Consider the following 21,851-nt stretch of genomic DNA (forward strand, 5'->3'; position numbering starts at 1 on the left):
GGTGATACAAGTGGTATATGGATAGTAGATAAAGGTATTTGTAATCTGAAATTATAAAAAGAGCAAGGTAACTAATGATAAAAGTGAGCGTAAATGGTATTGCAATGCTTTGAAACAAGGCCTAGGGTTCATACTTTCGCTAGTGTAAGTCCTCTCAACAATAATAACATAATTGGATCATATAACTATCCCTCAACATGCAACAAAGAGTCACTCCAAAGTCACTAATAGCGGAGAACAAATGAAGAGATTATGGTAGGGTACGAAACCACCTCAAAGTTATTCTTTCCAATCAATCCGTTGGGCTATTCCTATAAGTGTCACAAACAGCCCTAGAGTTTGTACTAGAATAACACCTTAAGACACAAATCAATCAAAACCCTAATGTCACCTAGATACTCCAATGTCACCTCAAGTATCCGTGGGTATGATTATACGATATGCATCACACAATCTCAGATTCATCTATTCAACCAACACATAGAACCTCAAAGAGTGCCCCAAAGTTTCTACCGGAGAATCAAGACGAAAACGTGTGCCAACCCCTATGCACAGGTTCATGAGCGGAACCCGCAAGTTGATCACCAAAACATACATCAAGTGAATCACGTGGCATCCCATTGTCACCACAGATACGCACGGCAAGACATACATCAAGTGTTCTCAAATCTTTAAAGACTCAATCCGATAAGATTACTTCAAAGGGGAAACTCAATTCATTACAAGAGAGTAGAGGGGGAGGAGAAACATAAGATCCAACAATAATAGCAAAGCTCGCGATACATCAAGATCGTATCATCTCAAGAACACGAGAGAGAGAGAGAGAGAGAGATCAAACACATAGCTACTGGTACATACCCTCAGCCCCGAGGGAGAACTACTCCCTCCTCGTCATGGAGAGCACCGGGATGATGAAGATGGCCACCGGAGAAGGATTTCCCCCTCCGGCAGGGTGCCGGAACGGGTCTAGATTGGTTTTCGGTGGCTACAGAGGCTTCTGGCGGCGGAACTCCTGATCTATTGTGCGTTCTGGAAGTTTTAGGGTACGACGATATATATGGTGCAGGAAGTACGTCGGAGGAGCCATGGGGGCCCCACGAGGCAGGGGGCGCGCCCCCACCCTCGTGAGCACCTCCCGTATCTCCTGACGTGGAGTCCAAGTCTATCCGGTGGCTTTCGTTCCAAAAATAACTTCTCCAGTTGATTTCGTTCTGTTTCGACTCCGTTTGATATTCCTTTTCGTCGAAACACTGAAATAGGCATAAAACAGCAAATCTGGCCTGGGCCTCCGGTTAATAGGTTAGTCCCAAAAATAATATAAAAGTGGAAAATAAAGCCCAATATTGCCCTAAACAGTAGATAATATAGCATGGAGCAATAAAAAATTATAGATACGTTGGAGACGTATCAGGAGCTCCTTCACTTGGATCTCTTTGGGCCTCCATCCTTCGATAGTCTTGGGGGTAGGAAGTATTGCTTGGTGATTGTGGATGACTACTCAAGATACACTTGGGTGTATTTCTTCAAGAGGAAGAGCGAGACCCAACAAACCGTCATTGACTTTGCAAATGAAGCACAATGTCAACACAATGCAAAGATCTTGACAATAAGAAGTGACAACGGCACCGAGTTCAAGAACTACACCTTGGATGAGTTTATTAGTGATGAGGGGATCAAGCATCAATATTCCGCACCTTACACCCCTCAACAAAATGGTGTTGCGGAGAGGAAGAACCGGACGTTGATGGATGCGGCAAGGACCATGATGGCGGCATTCAAGTCTCCATACAACTTTTGGGCCGAAGCCATCAACACCGCGTGTCATGCATCCTATCGGCTCTACCTTCGCAAGGGCTTGAACAAGACTCCATATGAGATACTCACCGGTAACAAGCCCAACCTCAAGTACTTTCGGGTATTCGGGTGTAAGTGTTTCATTCTCAAGAAAGGTGTTCGGTTGTCTAAATTTGAAGCTAGAGCTTATGAGGGCATATTTGTTGGTTATGCTACAAACTCTCATGCTTACCGTGTCCTCAATAAATCCACGGGACTTATTGAGGAGACGTGTAACATGGAGTTTGATGAAAATAACGGCTCCCAAGTGGAGCAAAGTGGCACTTGTGATGTAGGTGATGAAATTCCTCCTCAAGCCATAAGAAGAATGGGTGTTGGCTTTATCCTACCCATTGAGGAACCCCTTGGGGCCGAAGGAGAAGGACAATGCTCCACTCAAGTAGAGCCATCACCAACCCAAGGCCCACACGCTTCCAAAGAACAACATGAAGGCCCTCATCCTCAAGAACAAGACCAAGGGCAAGATCATGCTCAAGACGGTGTTGACACACCAAGTGGTGCCCAAGGTCAAGTTCTCTCCTCCGAGCAAGTTCAAGAACAAGAACAAGCTCAAGATGAAGCTCAAGATGATCAAGTGACCACTTCTCATCTCACCCCCGAGGAGGAATTGGAGCGTCGTGCCGCCAAGGTTGCTTCCAAGCTCTCCACCAAGGATCATCTCATGACGAATGTGCTTGGAAGCTTAAGAAAGGGGGTAAGCACTCGTAGACAATTAGCAAACTATTGTGAGCATCACACGTTTGTCTCTTGTGTCGAACCCCACAAGGTCTATGAGGCGCTCGAAGATCCGGATTGGCTCAATGCCATGCATGAAGAACTCAACAACTTCGAGCGCAACAAAGTGTGGAGATTGGTGCCAAGACCGACGGGGAACCACAACGTCATTGGAACCAAGTGGATATTTAAGAACAAGCAAGATGCCCATGGGATTATCATTTGCAACAAGGCTCATTTGGTAGCACAAGGCTACTCCCAAGTCGAGGGTATCGACTACGGTGAAACCTTTGCTCCCGTTGCTCATCTTGAATCCATTTGCATGTTTGATTGCATATGCTTCTCATCATAACTTTAAGTTACAACAAATGGATGTGAAGAGTGCTTTTCTTAATGGTCCTATTAATGAATTGGTTTATGTCAAGCAACCCCCCGGGTTCGAGGATCCCTACTTTCCCGATCATGTGTATCAACTCGATAAGGCACTCTATGGCCTTAAACAAGCCCCACGTGCATGGTATGACCACCTTACCGAGTTGTTACAAGACCGTGGTTTTGAAGTTGGGCTAATCGACCCCACTCTTTTTACTAAGAAAGTCAAAGGGGAGTTGTTTGTGTGCCAATTATATGTTGATGATATTATCTTTGGTTCCCCTAACAAAGCTTTCAATGAGGAATTTTCCGCTCTCACGACCTCAAAGTTCGAGATGTCTTCCATGGGAGAGTTGAAGTTCTTTCTAGGGTTCGAAGTGAAGCAAAGAAGAGAAGGAACCTTCATCAACCAAGCCAAATACACTCAAGACATGCTCAAGAGATTCAAGCTAAGTGACGTCAAGCCGACTTCCACTCCAATGCCCACCAAGTGCCAACTTGACATAGATCCCAATGGTAAAGCGGTGGATCAAAAGGTATATCGCTCCATGATTGGATCCTTGCTTTACCTTTATGCATCTAGACCGGATATCCTGTTGAGTGTGGGAATTTGTGCACGGTTTCAAGCTGCACCTAAGGAAAGTCACTATGTGGCGGTCAAACGAATCTTTCGATATTTGGCTCATACCCCAAACTTTGGCTTATGGTACCCAAGAGGATCAAACTTCAAGCTTGTAGGGTATTCGGATTCTGATTGGGCAGGAGACAAAGTGGATAGGAAGTCCACTTCCGGAGGGTGCCAATTCCTTGGTTGCTCTTTGGTAAGTTGGTCTTCCAAAAAGCAAAGTTGTGTGTCTCTCTCGTCCACCAAAGCGGAGTATGTAGCGGCCGGTAGTTGTTGTGCACAACTCCTATGGATGAGGCAAACTTTAAAGGATTATGGTGTCACTTGTGACAAAGTGCCTCTTTGGTGTGACAATGAAAGTGCCATCAAGATCTCTCTCAACCCGGTGCAACACTTCAAGACGAAGCATATTGAGATTCGGTATCACTTCATCCGGGATCACATTAGGCGAGGAGAGACCGAGCTCAACTATGTCAACACTCATGATAACCTTGCAGATATTTTCACAAAGCCCTTGGATGAAGCAAGATTTTGTGAGTTAAGGCATGAGCTAAATATCATTGATTCGAGCAATGTGACTTGAACCCTTGCACACCCCACCACGCTCAATTTGTTGTCTAGTTTAGATGTAGGCATGGACATAGGGGGAGTGTTGTTCTCTCAATGAACTCTCCCTCCCCCCATTATGCATAAATTGATCAAGTCTTTCACATTAGCCATTGTTGATGGTACTTGTGTTTCAAAGACGAGTTTCGGTCATGGGCCCAAGGTTAAAATCTTCGCGGCGCCATACCTCTTGACTCAAACATAGGTGGCCTCGGCCACCGCCCTCTCTTGAAGAGGTGTGTCTTGGACTTTTGCTGGTGTGATCTCTCTTCTCCTTGCCTTTTTGTTTTTCTTTCGAGCTAAGCCGTGTTGTTTAGTTGCCGTGGCGTGCTGGGCGGTACTACCGCTGGTGGTGCGCAGTACTACCACTGAGGGACGGGACCAGGGGGTTATATCGGGGCAGGGGGAGGTTTCTTCTCCCCCATACCCATTCGCTTCGCCCCCTCATTCCTCTTCCTCTCTCCAGCCTCGCCTCGCCGCGGGAGGGCTCCGGCGGATCTTCGTCTCCGGGGCGTCCCTCTCCATTTCCTTCGGTGGAGTCGATCCCCACCTCGTTCTCTTGCCATGGATGCCGGTATTGCCCCCGTTCCTTCTCTCCTTTTGTCTCGTTTTCAGATCTTGCGTCTTAGGGGCAATGGTGGTTGCATCTCTACATTTTTGGCTAAATCTAGGCTTGAGTAGGTTGGAGAAGGCAACTAGACTATCTAGATTAGAGTTTGGTAGGAATATTTTTGAATTTGGCAGGCCGGTAGTGACGGATCTGACCACGGTAGTAGGGAACTACTGTTTCCCTGCCTCGAGCGGTACTACCGCGTGCATGTCGCGGTACTACCGCTGCCTGCCAAGTCCCATCATGTTCCTGCCATACCTTGATCCTTTTGTTGTGTTTGTTGGCTTATGCTCGTTCTTTCTGGTTGTTTTGCGTGTTCTTGTGTTTGGTTCCAGGTGATGAACATCCTGAGCATCAAGCTCGCCGTGTCAACCCCGGGCGTGCAACGTCAAAGCGCTACCGCACCTCTGAGCCAGCAGGTGGTTCCTCTAGCACTCAACTGCCACCAGCAGGCGCATCCGCAAGTGCTCCTCCACCACCTCAGCAGTCGAAGAGATCCGCCAACAAGCCAAAGGGAAAGACTGTGACTGAGATGACTGCCAAGGAGTTTTGGGAAAAGCATCACCGCAACCCCTGTGAGGCGGACCAAGATCCCACTTTGGTCAACCGCCCGTTCTGGAACCGCTTTCAGTTTGCCATCTATTTTGATGTGATCAAGGCCAAGAAGAATCTCTATGTTGATGTTCGCTCCATCGACACTGATGCCATGGAGAAGGACCCTGAGTACTTTGGTGAAGCCCTTCAGATGTGTAATCAGCTGAACATTCTCAGGATCATGCAGTTCAACAAGGATTTTGATGTAGACTTGGTGGCCCAATTCTTTGCTACCGTTCATCTTGGAATTGATGCCGACAGGACTCTGACTTGGATGACCAATGGCAAGTTGCTTTCCGTCAAGTGGAAGGCCTTCATGGAGTTACTTGATGTGGAAGATAATGGGATTGAGACTCCAGTAGGCTTCCGCCCTCACCGCAATGCTACATCCACTCACAAGCAAGCCCGTTGGCCCTACTGCACTGTGAAGGTTCACCCAGTGACCAAGAAGGAAACCTATGAGCTGTCTACGTACCTGGACGTTCTTCATCGTGTCTTCCGTGAGACTCTCTTCCCTCGCATCGGGAGTCTGGATCAGGTCCACTCCTATCTCATGGACATGCTTCTTTTCTGCCAGCATGAGAAGGAAGCAAACACTGGAGAGAGCCTGGACATTTCTCATGTTATGTGGTCTGAACTTCTCTCTGCCGTTTCTGAGTGCAAGTGCCCAATATATGGTCCATTCATCATGAGGCTCATTGAGAAGGCCTGGGCTCGTGTCTATCCCAGAGTGTTGCTGGAAACTGGAGACTTGGTTTCTCATGAGATCAAGCGTCCGAGGAAGAAGGACAATTGGGGCACTCCAGCGCCTAAACCCGGGGGTCCATCTACTACTGCTGCTGCCATGGAGGCTGAGGATGAGGCTGCAACTAATGATCACGAGGAGGACTTTGGACCCGCTAGTGCAAAACCTTCTTGGGCAAAGAAGCTCAAACGCAAGATGAAGAAGCTTTTCTACATGGAGTCTCATGGTCAGTACATGACTCATGTGGCTGAGAAGCAGGCTAGGGTGCGCCACAAGGAGCTCATGCGTCACCTGGGTGCGACCATTGTCAGCGGTTCTGAGGGACAGATCACTGAAGGAAGAATGGATTCACCAGCATTGCCCTTGGACTGATTCAGACGTCGAGCAGTTTCCGACCAACGACGGAGATGCAGATGATCACGCTGAGATGTGATGTTCGACATCCTCAGCTTTCCATCACCTGGAGCCGTAGCATCGCTCTTTGCCCTTTTGGTGTCTCGATGCCAAAGGGGGAGAGAGTTTAGGGATTTGGGTTGTTGCTGTGTTGCGAGTGTGTCTTTGTGTCTTGTGTTTTCTCGTGTGTTTGTCTTTGCTTGGTTTGGTGTGGTGCCAGTGAGACCTAAGTTCTAGTCATATGGTGTGAGACATATGCTCCCTATTGCTACCTTATTACTTATGTCTATTCAGTACTGTAGTATCTTATGAGTTGCATGCTTATCCTGTGTTTTACCCTTCTCTCTTATATCATGTGCTTACAATTGTTGGACTATAAAATATAGGGGGAGTGTTGATCCGGATGTGTGTGTCTCGCATTCCAAAGGCTCCACTAACTAGGTGCACACATTCAGGGGGAGCCTGTCTATATTTTGTAGTTCTAAGTACTCTCACTTTTATATATTTTCCTTGTGCAAATCCCTAGTTGTCATCAATCCACCAAAAAGGGGGAGATTGTTGAGGCATATCTCTCTCGATGTGGTTTTGGTGATTGATGACAACGTGTTTGCGGACTAATCGTGTGCTTTGAGCGTTTCAGAGATTCATCCTTGGCACGAGACGATTTCCTCCCCTCGGAGTGTCATTCAAGACGGTGCAGCTCTTTCGTTTCTCCTTCGGTGGTCTAGTTGCGTAGAGGGCACCGTACTATCAAGAGGGGGTCCGTTGTGGTATTGCTTGGGTGGAATCAACACGTTCACTTCCGCTTCTCACCCTTAGAGCTCTTCCACTTCGATGGAGAGATCTTTTCTCTCTTGTGTGTCTTGTCTGGGTCCCAGCGGTAGTACCGTTGAGGGGTCACAAGCAGCAGTACCGCTCCGCAGCGGTAGTACCACCGGTGACTCTACAGCTATACTACCGCTGACCTGCCTGGCCCTACCGCCTCGACTTCTGCTTCGATGGAGAGATCTTTTCTCTCTTGTCTGGGTCCCAGCGGTAGTACCGTGCTACCCAGCGGTAGTACCGCTGAGGGGTCACAAGCGGCAGTACCGCTCCGCAGCGGTAGTACTGCCGGTGACTCCGCAACTGTACTACCGCTGGCCTGACCGGCTCCTACCGCCTCGACTCGAGGGCTCTTTTTCTCGTGTCGGGTTTTGTGGCACTAGTTGCGGCAGTAGAGGCAGTAGTACCGCTTCTCAGCGGTAGTACCGCCCTTACCACCGCGGTGGTACCGCTCTGGGTCCAGGTCCCTGCTTCTCTCCTCTGCGCGGCAGTACCACTAGTTGGAGCGGCAGTACCGCTGGCTCAATGGTAGTACCACCCCCAAGCGGTACTACCGCCCTCTACGGGGCTGTTTAGTGGGGCAACGGTTGGATTGTTGCCCCCACTATAAAAGGGGGTCCCCTTCTTCCCCGTTGACCTACCTCTTCCCTCTCAAACTCCATTAATGCTCCAAGCTCCATTTTCGCCTGATCTATCTCTCTAGCCAATCAAACTTGTTGATTTGCTCGAGAGTGGTTGAGAAGGCCCCGATCTACACTTCACCAAGAGATTTTTGATTCCCCCACCTATCCCCAGCGGATCTTGTTACTCTTGGGTGTTTGAGCACCCTAGACGGTTGAGGTCACCACGGAGCCATAGTCCATTGTGGTGAAGCTTCGTGGTATTGTTGGGAGCCTCCGATTAAGTTGTGGAGATTGCCCCAACCTTGTTTGTAAAGGTCTGGTCGCCGCCTTCAAGGGCACCAATAGTGGAATCACGGCATCTCGCATTGTGTGAGGGCGTGAGGAGAATACGGTGACCCTAGTGGCTTCTTGGGGAGCATTGTGCCTCCACACCGCTCTAACGGAGACGTCCTTCCCCTCAAAAGGAAGGAACTTTGGTAACACATCCTCGTCTTCACCGGATCCACTCTTGGTTATTTCTTACCTTTACTTGTGCAAGCTCTTTACTGTTACTTCTCTTGCTTGCTTGCTTGTTTGTTTGTTGTTTTTGCATCATATAGGTTGCTCACCTAGTTGCACATCTAGACAACCTACTTTGATGCAAAGTTTAATTTGGTAAAGAAAAGTTAAAAATTGTTAGTTGCCTATTCACCCCCCTCTAGTCAACCATATCGATCCTTTCAATAGGTCGAGTGAAGTTTTGGTGATCGGCGTTGTGAAGATAAATTGGCTCCTTGACAGGCTCTGGGTATATGGCTTCGACAGACAAATCAACCTCTGGCAAGAATATGAGATGATTACGCGCAGAAGGCTGATAGTTGATAGCAGAGTGAAGCTTGATGAGGCGCATTATCCATGGAGCATAGAACTTCAGACCAAATATATCGGGGCCAGATGCAGCCAATTGCCTGATGAAGAAGTCCTGAGCATTGAAGCTGATGCCATTGAAGATATAGAAAACCAATGTCTTCATTGCGCCTTCTAGCTTGGCTGCAGGAGAATATCCTTTGACAGGCCATAGAGTCCGCCTGATGATATGATAAATAGTGCGGGGCAGATACTCTAGGTCTTCAACAAAGAATTCCTTTGGATATTCAACATCTTGTGGCAGTGGCTTCATCATGCTCAGCATTTGGCTCATGTTTGGCTCAGGCTTCTAGAAGATGCTCTAAAAGCATTATGGTGCAACTGACAACCTGGTTCATAGTGTTCACCAGGAGTGGGCAGGGCAGTAAGCTCAATTATATCTTAGGCTTTGGCTTCGTGGTGTACATCGCATGTCATCCACTCAAGGACCTAAGTCTTCGGATCCCTGTAGTAGCCGCGAATGTGGAGAGTCGCATAGAATTGCAGCAGAAGCTCTTCATTCCAATGCTCTTTATCAGTCATAAACTATAGAAGGCCAGCATCTCTGAAGCAGTCAAGGGCTTCTTCCAGGCAGGGCAGGCCAGCAATGGCTTCGCAGTCTAGACACATATGGGGGAAAATGCGCCCGTGATCATATAGTATGCAGGAATAGTAAATGCGCTGCTGATAACTCCAAAACCTATCAGATGATATTCTTGGCTTGGAATATGGGTTCTTGGCGCTATCAAAGAAGGTGTTGTGTGCAATGAACCCATTCACATTAAACGATCCTGGTGAAGTTGCAGTACCTGGAAACCTTGGCAGCTTGGCTTTGGCTTCTGTACATGAGGCCTGTGCTCCACATGATAGTCAAATTGAGGTCCGGGAGCAGGAGGAGGACCAAAATAGGCCAACGAACCATGACAGGTTGGCCGTGATCGAATGCCAGCTCAATTGTATGAGGCCTTGGACGTGGTACAGGAGCGTCAGCATTGACATGGGCTTGAAGTTGCATAATGGTTTCAGGTGCAACATCGACTTCAGGGGTAGTATTGGCTTTAGGCACCGTATTCACTTCAGGCGCCACATGAGCTTCAGCCATCACAACGTCATTGGCTTCAGTGTTATTGTTTGAGGCCGCCTCATTATTTTCAACCTCCACTTGAGTAGCTGGAGGGTCTGGCAAAGACTCGTTCTCCTCGAGAACAGTTTCTTGGTTGGTGGGGGATGTGGAAAATCGCTCTTCTTCTTGACGGGGTTCTGGTGGTTCTTGTTGATCATCGGCTGATGCAGCCGGACTGCCTTCAGCAGCTTTTGCTTCGGACTCAGAGACGTTCACAGTTGGAGTGTCGTCAGGGAACACTTGTCATGCCACTGAGTTGTGTTGCTCTTCCCCTTCTGGAACACTCGATAGAGTGACTTGTGGCCTTGGTCCTTTGCGAAGCCTGCGGAGTGTGGGCGACACCTTTGGAGAGGGAGTCGGCTGGACCACAAAGTCATCATCTTCAAGCACCGGAGTACTTGGGGATTCTTGATGGGGGGAGTCTTGAGGGCGATCAGCCCATGAATCATCCTGAGCAATTGGCGTCAGAGGACGACCAATGATGATGAGTTCGTTGTTCGTCAAAACAGGCGATGATACCATTTGGTGCTCAATCTGAGGAAGGACTTCATCATCTTCTACATTGTCGTGATGACCAATGTCTTCATATTTAGGAGCTGGAATGTCTTCAGCTTCAGGAGCCTCTGTGGAAGCAGGCTCATGAACTATTAACTGACGCTCTCGGTGTTCGGACACAGGACGAGCAACTGATATTGGCTCGACGACAAGGGGCTCTGTGGGAGCAGCCCGATCTTTCTTTTTTGTCTTCCTCTTCTTGGTCGGTGGAGCATCGTCAATGGTGTTCTTGTTCTTGCGCTTTCGGGCTTCGGCTTCAGCTGCCCTTGTTTTCTTGAGTTCTGAAGCAGCTGTGGGGACCTTAGGCTTCGAGCCTGTCATACTGGTAGGGAAGACAATGCTTGGAGCTTCCTGCCTTGATTCTTCAGTTTGGGCCATATCAGGCTTCCTCTTCTTCATGGCAGCCATTCTGGGGTCGATGCCAGGGCACCCCAGTGCCTTACGCTTCTCAGCCTCATTGTGTGCTTGCACACTCTTCTCAGCAAAATATTTCATTCTTTCTCTTGAACCTTTTGCTTCCTGATACGTCTCCAACATATCTATAATTTTTGATTGTTCCATGCTATTATATTATCAACCTTGGATGTTTTATATGCATTTATACACTATTTTATATGATTTTTGGGACTAACCTATTAACCTAGAGCCCAGTGCCAGTTTATGTTTTTTCATTGTTTTAGAGTATCACAGAAAAGGAAATTCAAATGGAGTCCAATTGACCTAAAACTTCACGGAACTTATTTTTGGACCAGAAGAAGCCCACGGAGTATCGGAGTTGGACTAGGAGAGTCCCGGGCTGCCCACGAGGGTGGGGGCGCGCCCCCTGCCTCGTGGACAGCTCAGAGGTCCACCGACGTACTTCTTCCTCCCATATATACCCATATACCCTAAAAACTTCGGAGCGCAGAATAGATCGGGAGTTCCGCCACCAGAAACCTCCGTAGTCACCGAAAACCAATCTAGACCCGTTTCGGCACCCTGCCGGAGGGGGAAATCCCTCTCCGGTGGCCATCTTCATCATCCCGGTGCTCTCCATGACGAGGAGGGAGTAGTTCTCCCTCGGGGCTGAGGGTATGTACCCGCAGCTATGTGTTTGATCTCTCTCTCTCTCTCTCTCTCTCGTGTTCTTGAGGTGATACGATCTTGATGTATCGCAAGCTTTGCTATTATAGTTGGATCTTATGATGTTTCTCCCCCTCTACTCTCTTGTAATGGATTGAGTTTTCCCTTTGAAGTTATCTTATTGCATTGAGTCTTTAAGGATTTGAGAACACTTGATGTATGTCTTGCGTGGGATACCCGTGGTGACAATGGGGTATTCTATTGATCCACTTGATGTATGTTTTGGTGATCAACTTGCGGGTTTCGCCCATGAACCTATGCATAGGGGTTGGCACACGTTTTTGCCTTGACTCTCCGGTAGAAACTTTGGGGCACTCTTTGAAGTACTTTGTGTTGGTTTGAATAGATGAATCTGAGATTGTGTGATGCATATCATATAATCATACCCACGGATACTTGAGGTGACATTGGAGTATCTAGGTGACATTAGGGTTTTGGTTGATTTGTGTCTTAAGGTGTTATTCTAGTACGAACTCTATGATAGATTGAACGGAAAGAATAGCTTGATATTATTTTACTACGGACTCTTGAATAGATTGATCAGAAAGGATAACTTTGAGGTGGTTTCATACCCTACCATAATCTCTTCGTTTGTTCTCCGCTATTAGTGACTTTGTAGTGACACTTTGTTGCATGTTGAGGGATAGTTATATGATCCAATTATGTTATTATTTTTGAGAGAACTTGCACTAGTGAAAGTATGAACCCTAGGCCTTGTTTCAACGCATTGCAATACCGTTTGTGCTCACTTTTATCATTAGTTACCTTGCTGTTTTTATATTTTCAGATTACAAAAACCATTATCTACTATCTATATTGCACTTGTATCACCATCTCTTCACCGAACTAGTGCACCTATACAATTTACTATTGTATTGGGTGTGTTGGGGACACAAGAGACTCTTTGTTATTTGGTTGCAGGGTTGCTTGAGAGAGACCATCTTCATCCTACGCCTCCTACGGATTGATAAACCTTAGGTCATCCACTTGAAGGAAATTTGCTACTGTCCTACAAACCTCTGCACTTGGAGGCCCAACAACGTCTACAAGAAGAAGGTTGTGTAGTAGACATCAAGCTCTTTTCTGGCGCCGTTGCCGTGGAGGTGAGTGCTTGAAGGTATATCTTTAGATCTTGCAATCGAGTCTTTTAGTTTCTTGTTTTATCACTAGTTTAGTTTATAAAAGAAAATTACAAAAAAATGGAATTAAGTTTGCCTCATACGCTTCTTCTTTTTAATATCTTTCGTGAGTATGATGGAAAGGAAAATTGTGCCAAAGTGTTAGAAGAAGAATGCATTAAAATGTTTGGCACTAAATCTTTGAATGATGAGCATGATTGCAATGTCGTTAGTATGAAATCCTTGAATATCCATAGTACTAATGATGATCACACTAGTTATGATGAAAATGTCTCCTATAAACATGTCAATTTTTGTGGAGTGCATTGGGTTTGCAAGTACACACCAAATAGGGAAGATAGATATTGCAAGAGGCATAAGAATTTAGAAACTAAATTATTGCAAGAAAGGCTAGATGTTTGTGCTGAAAGATTCAATATTTATCGCCATCCTTATGAACTTTGCAATGAACATGGTCATTTAAAGCTCCAATGCCATTTGTTTCATGATCAAGTCGTGTCCAAAAATTGTGATAACTTGATCACCCTTGAGCATCATAAAGAGCTTAGTCTTCTTTTGTGTTATGAAGAAATGAAACGTATAACTGAGGGTATTCCAAAATTTAATCTCGATAAATTTCTTGATTTTGATCTAGGGGAAATTTATATGTATTGTGCGGTGAATTGCATTGAAAACCCTTATATTGCCAATTACATAAAGAAAAGAAAACAAATAGAAGATGAAGAGAATACTAATGAAAGGGAAGAGACTTCCCAATATCCTCCTATTATTTCTTACGATGAATCAGGTAACGAGGAGGAGCCTTCTATTCAACCAATCTCATTAATAAGGAGCTCCAAAAAGAAGATTAAACCCACACATGATGTGAAGAAGAAAAAGAAAAGACGGAGAAGCAAAGGTAGAAAGGTATCTCTCCCAAATAATGTTGCTCCTATTACTCATTGTGATGATGATAATTGCTATACTATCGGTGCTATCCATACTATTGATGATGAGAGTGATTATGCTTATGATATGAAAAGGCCCAAGCTTGGGGATGCTATGTTTGATGAAGATGATGTTTTTGAGAATATATTTGCTGCAATTAATGTTTGTCCCAAGCTTGGGGATGCTACGTTTAATGAATATGATATTTTTAGTCTCCCAAGTTTTGATATGCAAATTTATAATGATGATAGCATGCCTCCTACTTATCATGATTATATTGTTGAAAGTGGATTTGGAGAGGTCATGACTTTATTTAGTAATGATTCCACTATCTTGGAAGAGGTTTCAATTGATTATGATGAGAACAAAGTTGCTACTTATGATGATTATTGTGATGACACTTATGCTATAAAAAGTAGTGATGATTATATTTATAAAACTTGTCATGATTATGATTACCCTTTTTCTGAACATTACTCTTTTAATGTGGAAACAATTTATAGTATTCGAGTCTCTTATGATACTCCCACTATTCTGAATGAGAAGAATTTTGCTTGTGTGGAGAGTAATAAAATTTCTATGCTTGTAGATCATGAAAAGAATGCTTTAGGTGCTGGTTATATTGTTGAATTCATTCATGATGCTACTGAAAGTTATTATGAGGGAGGAACATATGCTTGCAGGAATTGTAATAATATCAAGTTTCCTCTCTACGTGCTTAAAGTTTTAAAGTTATGCTTGTTTTGCCTCCCTATGCTAGTTGATTATTGCTCCCATAAATTGTTTGCTCACAAAATCCCTATTCATAGGAAGAGGGTTAGACTTAAATGTGCTAGTCATATTCTTAATTATGCTCTCTTTATGTTTCAACTCTTATCCTTTATGTGAGCATCGTTGAAATCATCATGCCTAGCTAGGGGCGTCAAACAATAGCGCTTGTTGGGAGGCAGCCCAACTTTATTTTTGTTCCTTGATTTTTGCTCCTGTTTATTAATAAATAATTTATCTATCATCTATTATGACTGAGTTTTTATGTTTTAATTAGTGTTTGTGCCAAGTAGAACCATTGGGAAGACTTGGGGAAAGTCTTGTTGATCTTGTTGTAAAAAACATAAACTTTAGCGCTCACGAGAATTGCTGCCATTTTTTATTGGAGAGTGCTATTTAGTTATTTATTTTTTCATATGATTAATAGATAAATTCCTCACGTCCAGAAATTTATTTTAGAATTCTTGGGGTTCCAGAAGTATACGCTTGATCCAGATTACTACAGACTGTTCTGTTTTTGACAGATTCTGTTTTATATCCGTTGTTTGCTTATTTTGATGAATCTTTGAGTAGTATCGGAGGGTATGAACCATAGAGAAGTTGGAATACAGTAGATATTACACCAATATAAATTTAGAATGAGTTCACAACAGTACCTAAGTGGTGATTTATTTTCTTATACTAACGGAGCTTACGAGCTTTCTATTAAGTTTTGTGTTGTGAGGTTTTCAAGTTTTGGGTAAATATTCGATGGACTATGGAATAAGGAGTGGCAAGAGCCTAATCTTGGGGATGCCCAGGGCACCCCAAGGCAATATTCAAGGACAACCAAGAGCCTAAGCTTGGGGATTCCCCGGAAGGCATCCCCTCTTTCATCTTCGTTCATCGGTAACTTTACTTGGAGCTATATTTTTATTCGCCACATGATATGTGTTTTGCTTGGAGCGTCATTTTATTTTCTTTTGTTTTTATTGTTGTTTGAATAAAATTCCAAGATCTAAAATTGTTAAATGTTAGAGAGTCTTCACATGGTTGCATAACTATTCAACTACTCATTGATCTTCACTTATATCTTTTGGAGTAGTTTGTCATTTGCTCTAGTGCTTCACTTATATATTTCTAGAGCACGGTGCTGGTTTTATTTTATAGAAATAGATGAACTCTAATGCTTCACTTATATTATTTTGAGAGTCCTAAAGAGCATGGTAGTTTCCTTCGGTTATGAATTTAGTCCTAATATGATGGGCATCCAAGAGGGGTATAATAAAAACTTTCATATAAAGTGCATTGAATACAATGGGAAGTTTAATACTTGATAATTGTTTTGAGACATGGAGATGGTGATATTAGAGTCATGCTAGTTGAGTAGTTGTGAATTTGAGAAATACTTGTGTTAAAGTTTGTGATTCCCGTAGCATGCACGTATGAACCGTTATGTGATGAAGTCGGAGCATGATTTATTTATTGATTGTCTTCCATATGAGTGGCGGTCGGGGACGAGCGATGGTGTTTTCCTACTAATCTATCCCCCTAGGAGCATGCGCGTAATACTTTGTTTCGATAAGTAATAGATTTTTGCAATAAGTATGTGAGTTCTTTATGACTAATGTTGAGTCCATGGATTATACACACTCTCACCCTTCCACCATTGCTAGCCTCTCTAATACCGCGCACCTTTCGCCGGTATCATACACCCACCATATACCTTCATCAAAACAGCCACCATACCTACCTATCATGGCATTTCCATAGCCATTTCAAGATATATTGCCATGCAACTTTCCACCTTTCCGTTTACTATGACACGCTTCATCATTGTCATATTGCTTTGCACGATCATGTAGTTGACATTGTATTTGTGGCAAAGCCACCGTTCATAATTCTTCCATACATGTCACTCTTGAGTCATTGCACATCCCCGTACACCACCGGAGGCATTCATATAGAGTCATATTTTGTTCTAAGTATCGAGTTGTAATTCTTGAGTTGTAAGTAAATAAAAGTGTGATGATCATCATTATTAGAGCATTGTCCCAGTGAGGAAAGGATGATGGAGACTATGATTCCCCCATAAGTCGGGATGAGACTCCGGACGAAAAATAAAAAAAGGATAAAAAAGAGGCCATAAAAAAGAGAAAAGGCCCAAATAAAAAAATAAAAATAAAAAAAAATAAAAAAATAAAAAAATAAAAAAATAAAAATAAAAAAATGAGAGAAAAGGAGAGAAGGGGCAATGCTACTATCCTTTTACCACACTTGTGCTTCAAAGTAGCACCATGATCTTCATGATAGAGAGTTTCCTATGTTGTCACTTTCATATACTAGTGGGAATCTTTCATTATAGAACTTGGCTTGTATATTCCAATGATGGGCTTCCTCAAAATGCCCTAGGTCTTCGTGAGCAAGCGAGTTGGATGCACACCCACTAGTTTCTTTTGTTGAGATTTCATACATTTATAGCTCTAGTGCATCTGTTGCATGGCAATCCCTACTCACTCACATTGATATCTATTGTTGGGCGTCTCCATAGCCCGTTGATACGCCTAGTTGATGTGAGACTATCGTCTCCTTTTTGTCTTCTCCACAACCACCATTCTATTCCACCTATAGTGCTATGTCCATGGCTCACGCTCATGTATTGCGTGAAGATTGAAAAAGTTTGAGAACATAAAAAGTATGAAACAATTGCTTGGCTTGTCTTCGGGGTTGTGCATGATTTAAATATTTTGTGTGGTGAAGATAGAGCATAGCCAGACTATATGATTTTGTAGGGATAGCTTTCTTTGGTCATGTTATTTTGAGAAGACATGATTACTTGGTTAGTATGCTTGAAGTGTTATTATTTTTATGTCAATATTAAAATTTTGTCTTGAATCTTATGGATCTGAATATTCTTGCCACAATAAATAGAACTACATGGATAAATATGTTAGGTAGCATTCCACATCAAAAATTCTGTTTTTATCATTTACCTACTCGAGGACGAGCAAGAATTAAGCTTGGGGATGCTGATATGTCTCCAACGTATCTATAATTTTTGATTGTTCCATGCTATTATATTATCAACCTTGGATGTTTTATATGCATTTATATGCTATTTTATATGATTTTTGGGACTAACCTATTAACCTAGAGCCCAGTGCTAGTTTCTGTTTTTTCATTGTTTTAGAGTATCGCAGAAAAGGAAAATCAAACGGAGTCCAATTGACCTGAAACTTCGCGGAACTTATTTTTGGACCAGAAGAAGCCCACGGAGTATCGGAGTCGGACAAGGAGAGTCCCGGGCTGCCCACGAGGGTGGGGGCACACCCACCCCCCTGGGCGCCCCCTGCCTCGTGGACAGCCCGGAGGTCCACCGACGTACTTCTTCCTCCCATATATACCCATATACCCTAAAAACTTCGGAGCGTAGAATAGATCGGGAGTTCCGCCGCCAGAAGCCTCTGTAGCCACCAAAAACCAATCTAGACCCGTTCCGGCACCCTGCCGCAGGGGGAAATCCCTCTCCGGTGGCCATCGTCATCATCCCGGTGCTCTCCATAAGAAGGAGGGAGTAGTTCTCCCTCGGGGCTGAGGGTATGTACCAGTAGCTATGCGTTTGATCTCTCTCTCTCTCTCTCTCTCTCGTGTTCTTGAGGTGATACGATCTTGATGTATCGCAAGCTTTGCTATTATAGTTGGATCTTATGATGTTTCTCCCCCTCTACTCTCTTGTAATGGATTGAGTTTTCCCTTTGAAGTTATCTTATCGGATTGAGTCTTTAAGGATTTGAGAACACTTGATGTATGTCTTGTGTGTGATACCCATGGTGACAATGGGGTATTCTATTGATCCACTTGATGTATGTTTTGGTGATCAACTTGCGGGTTCCGCCCATGAACCTATGCATAGGGGTTGGCACACGTTTTCGTCTTGACTCTCCGGTAGAAACTTTGGGGCACTCTTTGAAGTACTTTGTGTTGGTTTGAATAGATGAATTTGAGATTGTGTGATGCATATCGTATAATCATACCCACAGATACTTGAGGTGACATTGGAGTATCTAGGTGACATTAGGGTTTTGGTTGGTTTTTGTCTTAAGGTGTTATTCTAGTACGAACTCTATGATAGATTGAACAGAAATAATAGCTTCATGTTGTTTTACTACGGACTCTTGAATAGATCGATCAGAAAGGATAACTCTGAGGTGGTTTCGTACCCTACCATAATCTCTTTGTTTGTTCTCCGATATTAGTGACTTTGGAGTGACTCTTTGTTGCATGTTGAGGGATAGTTATATGATCCAATTATGTTATTATTGTTGAGAGAACTTGCACTAGTGAAAGTATGAACCCTAGGCCTTGTTTCAACGCATTGCAATACCGTTTGTGCTCACTTTTTATCATTAGTTACCTTGCTGTTTTTATATTTTCAGATTACAAAAGCCATTATCTACTATCTATATTGCACTTGTATCACCATCTCTTCGCCGAACTAGTGCACCTATACAATTTACTATTGTATTGGGTGTGTTGGGGACACAAGAGACTCTTTGTTATTTGGTTGCAGGGTTGCTTGCGAGAGACCATCCTCATCCTGCGCCTCCTACGGATTGATAAACCTTAGGTCATCCACTTGAGGGAAATTTTCTACTGTCCTACAAACCTCTGCACTTGGAGGCCCAACAACATCTACAAGAAGAAGGTTGTGTAGTAGACATCACTTCCTGGAGTTTCTGGTGAAACTGCACCTTGAGCTCATGCAGCGTCTGCTTGAAGCTTTGAACATCAGCCACGCTGAGATTTGCCATGTTCCTCTTGAACTGAGCTTTCTCATGATCAATCTTGTTCTTCAGTTCAACAATCTTCTGAGCCAGAGCCAGCTCAGTAGCAATGGCACTATGGAAAGAGACATTGATGCCAATTGGAAGCTCAAGCTCATCAAGGTTGATGTTGGGGTTCTCAAACCATTCATCAATGAAATTGTTCAAGATGTCCATGTCAAAAAGGGGTAGATCATTGAAGATCTCCGCCTCTTCCTTGCTCTTTATCAACAGCATAGCATCATTGCCAAGATCGTCGTCACTTGACAGATCAATGGCTTCATTTTCATTCCTCAGAACGGCAGCTGGGGTCAGTGCTTGACCGGAAATCTGGATGGGCTTCTTCTTCTTCTCAGTCTTGGAGATGCGAGAGAGATCTTCATACTGCACACTTGCTTTAGGTGGAGCAGTGGCCAGTGGCTTCGCATGCGAAGCTTTAGGTGCAGCAGAAGGCTTTGAAGCCTTCGACTTCTTCTGCTTTTGTGGCTTAGGTGGTGCAGGCGCTTCATCAGAATCAGCGTCGTCTGCAGAGTGCTCCACGGCTGCCCCCTGAACAACAATGTGAGTGAGGAGACCGTCGAGGTTGTAGTAAGTCCTGATGATATTGGGTTCGGCATCACGAGTGCCATCAGCCCGAGGAGCAGATGGACCAGGGTTGAAGTCGAGTCCAAGGTCCTTGTTCTTCTTGGCAAACTCTTTGGCAAACTGGAAGTTGTGCTTGAAGAGATTGTCTTCACGACACCATAGCAGACTGGATGGGTTGGCATTTTCAGGCTGTGGTCCTTAGACCATGCAAGGATAGAAACCTTGAGCTATGGCTTCAGACTTGGACTTGGGCCAAAGACCTTTATATATAATATCTCCCCAGGGGCCCTTGATGGCATTCTTTTCAACATATTCGACAGTGACAAATTTTTACTTGAACCATTCCTCTGCCCAATATCTTCGAATCCATTGGATTCGGTTCTTGCGTTCCCCATAGGTCTCTTCAGGATCTGACTTGTATAGTTCATAGAGATCTGGTGGCAGGTCCTTGGCTGTGTTCCCACGGCACTGTCTGCCGCCCTTTCTTGCTGACTTTTCTGTCGCCATGAAGTTCAGACTGAATGGCTTTAGAACTTGCAAAGGCTTCTGTCTGCTGGTCAGACAGGAACTCGCTTCGGGAGAATTGATGTGACCCTGTAAGAACTCTGCAAATGAATGCAGACTATGAGAACCAATGGATTCTCCCATGGACATGTACCTGTGACAACATTAGAGATGCGAGGGAAGGGGAAGAGGTCATATGCATTCTCATAAGATTTTGAAGATAACTCAATTTGAAGACATTCACCTCATAGCGCGAAGACATTCACTTATATGATGAGAGTTGGTTCCAGATTTGTACGAATCCAAGAATAAGTACAAGTGAGGAATCTAACTACTTTGTGAAGCATGAGTGAATATACTAGGCATGATATGAGATGCAGAACATGATAGATCCAATTTTGTAGGTACAGAAACCACTTGTGGTTGAAACGGATGAATCTATCGGATCAAAAGGACAGTAAAAGGAGGTTTTATTTACCACACGAAGAACTGCTAGACGGAGTAGAGAGGAAGCCGAGTAGTTCGATCTTCCGTGCCCTAACTTGGCGACGGAAGACACCTACGGCGACGACGGAGGAGACGAGGTCCGCGGCCGGCGTGAGGACGGCGTCGGTGAGGTCGCGGCAGCTAAGTGCTTCATTCCCGGCGTCGTCGTGAGCTAGCGGTGGCGCTAGGGTTTGTGCGAGAGGGAGAGGTGGAAGAAGGGATAATGACCGCTGTGAGATGTATATTTATAGAGACCGGGACGGCACAACAATATTACGTAGGTGCCCCTGGCGGTTCACATCTGAGGGACACGTGGCATGCATGCAACACCTTGGAAGTTGTTCCATGTTCCCACGCACACCTGGATTGTCGGGTGGTCATTCCCGCTTCTCTGGTTTTCAGGCAAAAGAGATATAGCATTAAAATAGATTCAATTTTTGTCTCTGTGTCTTCTGCTGACAAGGACTCAGAGAAGACAATCAACAGATTCAATAGAATGCATATGATTTGGATAGATAGAATCTGAGGTAGAAGCATAGAGGGGGTTAGGGTCCGATCACATTCACTTAGGTCAAAAGATTCGAACATGAAGACATAGCTATAAGTGAATGCTGTAGAGGACAGAACACTAATATAAGTATATACCAGTATGATACCAAATCAACATTGTGAAGATAAACATGAAGTCGAATCAATGTTGAAGACAGACCAAATGCGAAGACTATGCAAATGAGACGCCAAATGAAAAACACTTCAAACAAGAGTTTGGTGGTGGCGTTACCCACCGTATAGGAAGTATTAGACCCAGGCACGATGCACAATTATCATGGCGCTCTGAAGTCAATTTCCGCATTAATGTATTCACACTTAGAGTGTATGTCTTCATTGTTTGAAGATATACGTTACTTCGTGTGTTGCACATCTAAGACATCACATGCATAAGCGTTAGGATGTGTGTCCAATTACAGGACATTTGAGGATTCTAAGATATTTAGCT

The sequence above is a fragment of the Triticum urartu genome, chromosome 4 (genome assembly GCF_003073215.2).
Source record: "Triticum urartu cultivar G1812 chromosome 4, Tu2.1, whole genome shotgun sequence".
NCBI lineage: Eukaryota > Viridiplantae > Streptophyta > Magnoliopsida > Poales > Poaceae > Triticum > Triticum urartu.